The sequence below is a fragment of the Hemibagrus wyckioides genome, linkage group LG07 (genome assembly GCF_019097595.1).
Source record: "Hemibagrus wyckioides isolate EC202008001 linkage group LG07, SWU_Hwy_1.0, whole genome shotgun sequence".
In the NCBI taxonomy this organism is placed as follows: Eukaryota; Metazoa; Chordata; class Actinopteri; order Siluriformes; family Bagridae; genus Hemibagrus; species Hemibagrus wyckioides.
Window position 1 is genome coordinate 2,978,577 of NC_080716.1, and position 6,320 is coordinate 2,984,896.

At 33.0% G+C, this 6,320-nt stretch overlaps 1 long non-coding RNA gene across 3 annotated transcripts; it reads left to right on the forward strand.

The window, feature by feature from the left end:
* Window positions 1-575: 575 nt before the first annotated feature.
* Window positions 576-5,966, forward strand: LOC131356852 (uncharacterized). Of its 3 annotated transcripts, none has more exons than XR_009205116.1 (4): window positions 576-787; window positions 1,064-1,232; window positions 5,389-5,481; window positions 5,691-5,966. It is a non-coding gene; the product is annotated as an uncharacterized LOC131356852 (long non-coding RNA). The 3 variants fall into 3 exon arrangements; XR_009205117.1 differs by having other exon boundaries at window positions 5,712-5,966; XR_009205115.1 differs by lacking the exons at window positions 5,389-5,481; window positions 5,691-5,966 and adding an exon at window positions 1,555-3,435.
* Window positions 5,967-6,320: the final 354 nt, after the last annotated feature.

Here is a 6,320-nt window from a genome sequence, read left to right on the forward strand (position 1 = left end):
AATTAAATAGAAAGGTAATGGTCATCAGTTCTTTATTTTTGAACAATATTAATTGTTAATTCATTGTAATTGACAAAATTTTAAAAAAAAAATGAATCAGAATAATATCATTTAGTAATCATTCTTGCGTAAATTAATGTCTGCATTTGAATTTCAACGTATGAGCTCTGCCTCGTGACTGCAGGTTTCATACAGCAAAAGAACTAATATGCCACTTAAAAGACCATATAGTGGAGGGGCGACCTGTGGCTTGTCCAGTAACAGGTTGTAAAAATACGTTTACGATTAAATCTACTCATATGTCCAGGAAACATAGAGCATCTTCCAATTATAGCATATGTGACATTTACAGGGAAAGTATTTCTCAATCATCTACTACCATTGCATGTGAAGATGTTTCCCAAACCATTGAATTACCACACAATTTCACTGAGTCCTTTCTTAGGAATGTGTGTCTATTGTACCTAAACATAAACAAGTCAACCAGGGAAAAATATAAAATGCCTTCTGGGGGAGTGGCCATTTTGGTTCAAAGAACTTGGCATGGCAGTTCACTTCAAGGAATTGAAGGGGAAATGACTCTTGAACTACTTCAGTACTGTTGGTATGAGCAAGAACAAAAAATTCCTGCAGGCTGTAACAAAGTGTAAAGTGATGAGGGAACATCTGAGTGGTTACTCTGAAGACAGGACAGAGATATTGCTGCTTTTGCTCTCCCTCTGTACTTTAATGGCAGAGGAAGTAGAGATAGACAAAGTTAATTTGACTCCCACCCTTGCTGTGTGTGGTAAGTTGTTTCTTTCAATTTCTCTGCCATTTCTAATTTTTGGAAACAATTTACAATAAGATTTCATTTGTTACCATTAGTTAAATTAGTAAATGTTAAGGTACAACAATTAATAAATGCTATAGAAGCATTTTGTTAAATGTACATGTAAATGTTCATGTTAACTAATGGTTACAAATGAAACCTTACTTTAAAGTGTTCATTATGTTTTAAGTATAATATCAAAATATAGTACAATATCGAAATTGATAAAAAAATACATTTCTTTCTTTTTAGGTGGATCCTGCTTTTCTTCAAAGCGATTCATGCTGTGTGTGGATCGAAATGTTGTACATGACAACATCCCCTCCTTCATTTCTGCTCTGTGCATGATGTTTGGGAGCTATTATTGCTTCAACATCCATTACCCATCAGAGCTGGCATCCACCCTGGAGTTTTTGCAGAGGTATGTGTTTTTGGATGACCTTTATAGAACATTAAACTGAAATAAATCTAAAGTAGTTGATGTAGTGACTTGGGGGTTCATATATATATATATATATATATATATATATATATATATATATATATATATATATATATATATATATTAGTGCTGGGCAATGATTAATCGCATCCAAATTAAATTTTTTCAGCTAAAAAATGGTTTTAAGTCAGTTATTTCTATCTTTTTTTGTAGTGTGTCAGTAGAAAATATTTCCAAACATTTCCAAATATTCATTTTGCCATTAATTGTAATAATCCAGTGAGATTTTTGTTTGCACAAGGAGTCTGACAACAACAGCCAGTGCACCACACAGAGGTCTGATCTCATCATCATCCAGTCTGTCTGGAATGACATGAAGAAACAGAACAAAGTGAGACAGACTAAATCCAGAAGAACTGGGGCAACGTCTCCAAGATGCTTCAAGAGACCTACCTGCTAAAACTACCTGAAAAACTATGCGCCAGTGTACCTAGGGTAAAAGCTGCTTTAAATGCAAAGGATGGTGACACCAAATGTTGATTTAATTTAGTTAATAGAAGAAATAAAATCTATTTTTGACATTATTTTTGACAGCATCCTCATTTTACAGCATTTTTACACAAGTGCCTAAAACATTTAACAGTACTATAGCTTTGCAGGTAGGTATCTTGAAGCTTCTTGGAGAAGTCTGTCTCAGATCTCTGTGTGGAGCACTGGCTGTTGTCAGACTCCTTGTGCAAACAAAAATCTCACTGGATTATTACAATTTATGGCAAAATGAATGTTTGGAAATGTCAACTGATATTTCCTACTGACACAATACAGAAGAAAGTTACAGTGTTTCACAACTGTTCTAGTTGCTATTGCTCTACTATTTTCTGATTTCCATTCTTGTATCTCATGTTATTCTGATTCCAAGGATATGCAGTAATCCTTAGTTTTAATGATGGTACTATTATTCGTAAAAGAAACTCTTATTTATTCTTCAAACATTTTAAGAGAGAAGTCCCTCCATCTTTCCTTTGTCATTTTTAGAGAATCATTAATCATTAATCAACATGCTCTCTGCTGTATTGTTTGTAAAGTACACTTTACAAATTTGTGTTGAGAACAGATTTTTTTTGTTCACTTGTTAGAGGTCAATAAATGCTTCAAAGGGCAAATTATTATTGGATTTCTAAATCTTTCCATGCAGTAGCTCTTAATGTATATCTAGCTTTAGCGTTTCAGTATTTCAAAGCCTAATCTGTGTACATTGGGTTATATTTTTCACATTTCTGATCAAAGTCTATATGGTGGTGCAGTTTATACGAAGCTAAAATCAATGTTTGAAAAACAGTTTCTCAATCAACATAACCTAGCAAATTTAGATTATCTAAAAAAGGAATGGGAGGAGGATCTGAATGAACACATTTCAGAGACAACTTGGCAGAAAATTATTAAACAGATCTATTTGTCATCTATATGTCAACGACATGTGATTCTGCAGTTTAAGGTGGTGCACCGAGTCCATTGGTTAAAGGTTAGACTATCTAAATTCCGGTCAGAGCTAGACCCTATTTGTTACAGATGTAGACCATCTCCTGTAAGCCTTCTACGTATGTTCTGGACATGCCCGAGTTTGTATAATTTCTGGAAATTGATTTTTGTTGCATTCTCAGAAATAATAGGTTTGCCAATAGAGTCATCTTCTTTTATTGCGATATTTGGTGTTACAACACAAAACATGCACATAAGTAGCTATCATTGTAAAATGGTGGCCTTTTGCAAACTCCTTGCCAGAAGATTAATACTGCTTAAATGGAAAGACCCCCACCCCCCTATTTTCCCTCAGTGGATTAAAGAGACCATGCAGTATCTTAAACTGGAAAAAAGTAAGATACTCTCTACAAGGGTCTTACCAGAAATTCTATGCAATCTGGCAACCTTTTTTGTCATTTGTTGAAAAAGACAAGTAGGGAACACAACCCCAATTTATTTTTTATTTGACTTTATTTTTATGTTTTAATTAATTAATTAATTAATTAATTAGTATTTTTTTTGTATTAATTTGTATGTAATTTTAATTTGTAATTAATTATATGTCTTCTTTGTACAATGTAACTGATGCTTTCTGTCTGATGGGTAAAAGGTTGGGTTGGGCTATGTTGTATTTCTTCTGTTGTTTCCTTCCACACTGTAAAATTGTAAATAAACAGACCTTGTTAAAAAAACAGTTTCTGTTTCACTTCTCAATTTTACAGTTAATATTTATTTGCAGTTAAATTTGATGATATTGAGTCTACACTAAGCGACAACTGTACTGACAATATTGATTTGATTAATATTGTTTTTGTGAATCACAAACATTTTAGAGTAAAATTTACAGTTTTATACTGTAAAGTAGTTTTTTTTTTACAGAATTATTCTGGCAACCACAGCTGCCAGAATAATTCTGTTTTTTTTTTTTACATTATTGTTCTGTAAATTACACCACATTAAATTGTAAAGATGTTTACAATTTTATTTATTTTTACAGAATTATTCTGACAACCACAGCTGCCATTTTCTTTTTTTTTTGTAAAAGCAACAGAATTTTTTTTTACAGTGTATAATTATAAATAACTTTGCATACTTTGCATAAAATGCAACAGTGAACTTTACAGTGGCTTCATGTATTGAAGATGAATAAAATAAAATAAAAAGAACCATTTTTTAGAAGCAGAATTTAAAAAGGAATTTAATTTGTAGTTAATTAAGAAAAAGCACATTTCCATCTTCCTCCAAACCAGAGTGACTTAAACACATCTGATGTCGTAATTAACAACTTGTGAAAATGTGAACTTTATGTAAAAAATGTTTTTTCTGTGTTAAAAAATGTGTTATCTTTTAATAGCAGAATCATGACTTTCTACAAAATAATCCTTAAAGAGTCCTAAAATAGTCCTAAACCCTTTCCTGATTTCCTTTCAAACACTAGAGCCAACTCAACCATGGAGGCAAGGTTTGGACATCAAGCATCTAGATCTCATACTGTAGATTTCAAGTGTTATGAAAAATAAACCTCACTAGTGGCTTTCATATATGTAGCTTTAATCACAACATGCTCCGTTTGACTCACATACATTATCTTTTAAAATTAGTCTCAAAACGTTTTACCTTGTTCTCACTCTTGGACTACTCTCCAAGAATGTCTTCAGAGTTCGAGGTTTAATTCTCACCTTGTGTACTTCTGGGATTTCCTCCAGTCCCTCCAGTTTCCTTCAAAGTTCAAAAGACAGCCTCATTGGTGAATCTAAATTGTCCATACTATGTGAATGTCTGTGCAAAAGTGCTATGAGATACATCTGCACCCTGTCCAGGGTGTCCTCTGCCTTGTGCCCCAAGTCCCCTTGGATAGGCTCCAGGCTCCCCATGACCCTGTGTAGGATAAGTGGTTAAGAAAATGGATGGATGGATAGATGGATAGATAGATGGATGGATAGATGGATGGATGGACTGACAAAATTATGGCTTTCTATCAGTGCAATACTAATTAATTCAGTCTTCTATACTCAGCCACAGGTTTTCATCAGAATTGTACCTCATGTCCTCTTAAGCACTTATTAGAAAATGAGTAAATATTTAGATATTTACTCATACTCACTTGACATACTTTAAAAATGTTTTAAAAGCTTTAAAAACATTAAACACCCACAGATGGAGCATTTTTGTTATAACTTCGGGAAGTTTAGGGTCAGGCAACTTTTCCAAATTTTCTTGGCTTGCATGTGGAACACTTAAGGCAGACACAGTAAAAATAAGAAATGCTGGCAGCCTTTTACTCGAAAACAACTCCGGAATTATAGAGAAAGAGAAGTAAGAGATCACAACAACATTCTGAAGCCACGTGTCAAAACTTTTCTTTTTCCAGTAAAAGCCCTCCTTCGAGAGCTTTTCTAGTAATTAAAACAAAAGTTGCATCACTCCCATCGCAATTGCTGACGAATCAAGAATAACACTTCTCCATAACTAATTTAGGACGGTACAGTCATCCGGTAGCAATCCTCTGTGTGTCAAAGCAGTCATTTAAGTACCCTCAAAAAATCTTACATTTTATGGATTAAGAAATTGACTTGTGCATATTTGTTCATCTTTGGCTTTCATCTTCCTGCAGCTTTTTCACATCCTATGGTGCCATTTGCAGCCACTGGAGAGACAACTAGGTCATGCAGAAGGTCACAGAGCTCAGAAGACTTCAGGCCATTGAGTAAGTCCTTTAATCCTATTGCTTATAAAAAGCTTGCAGATTACAGAAGAAATCAAGTTCTTTTAAACCATATATGTCTTTACATAAGTACACAATTTTTTTCATTCATCTTGTTCTTTGTGCATTAGATCTATGTTCATTATGAAGCTTTTATTAAAGTTCTGCTTCTGTAAAAATGAATAAATCAATAAATCACACTCTATTTTCAGATTCTTTTTTCGTTCTTGTAGGAAAAACAGGAAGATAAACTTCAATCGTGCCAGAGATGACTGAGTCTGTTTCAGCAAAGCTTTAAGAAGAGTTCCTCATCTACTCAGCTCTTAGAGTGTCTTTACATGACATGTTGACTCTCCCCTATTTATTTGTTAATATTTATTGCCATCGATTGAGATAAGCAATTTATGAAATATTATTTCATTCCATTTTCATCGTTAATATAAGAATAATAATGAATATTTCTTTAATGTAATTATGCAAATATTTAAAACATGGATTTTTAATCCAGAAGTAAAATACTTTGCTATGGAATAAAATGTATTAAGATTATCATTAACAAAATTGTAATAAATCTGTTTAAAGATCATTCCATAGATGTCTGGATTCTTTTTTCCTCAGAATAAATATACAAAGTATAGAGGAAGAATAAAAAAAACTGGGTGTAATTAAGCCAAATATATTTTAGAGTGAATGATGCGATTGGTGTAATCGTCCCCGATCTTAAAAGCAAAATTGATAACTAAGATCTAAATGACTGACATATTAACATTTTGTAGTAGCTAGCAAATTATGCTAGAAAATTCCCATTTTTTTAAATTTGACCCAGACTGCAGGATGTTGGG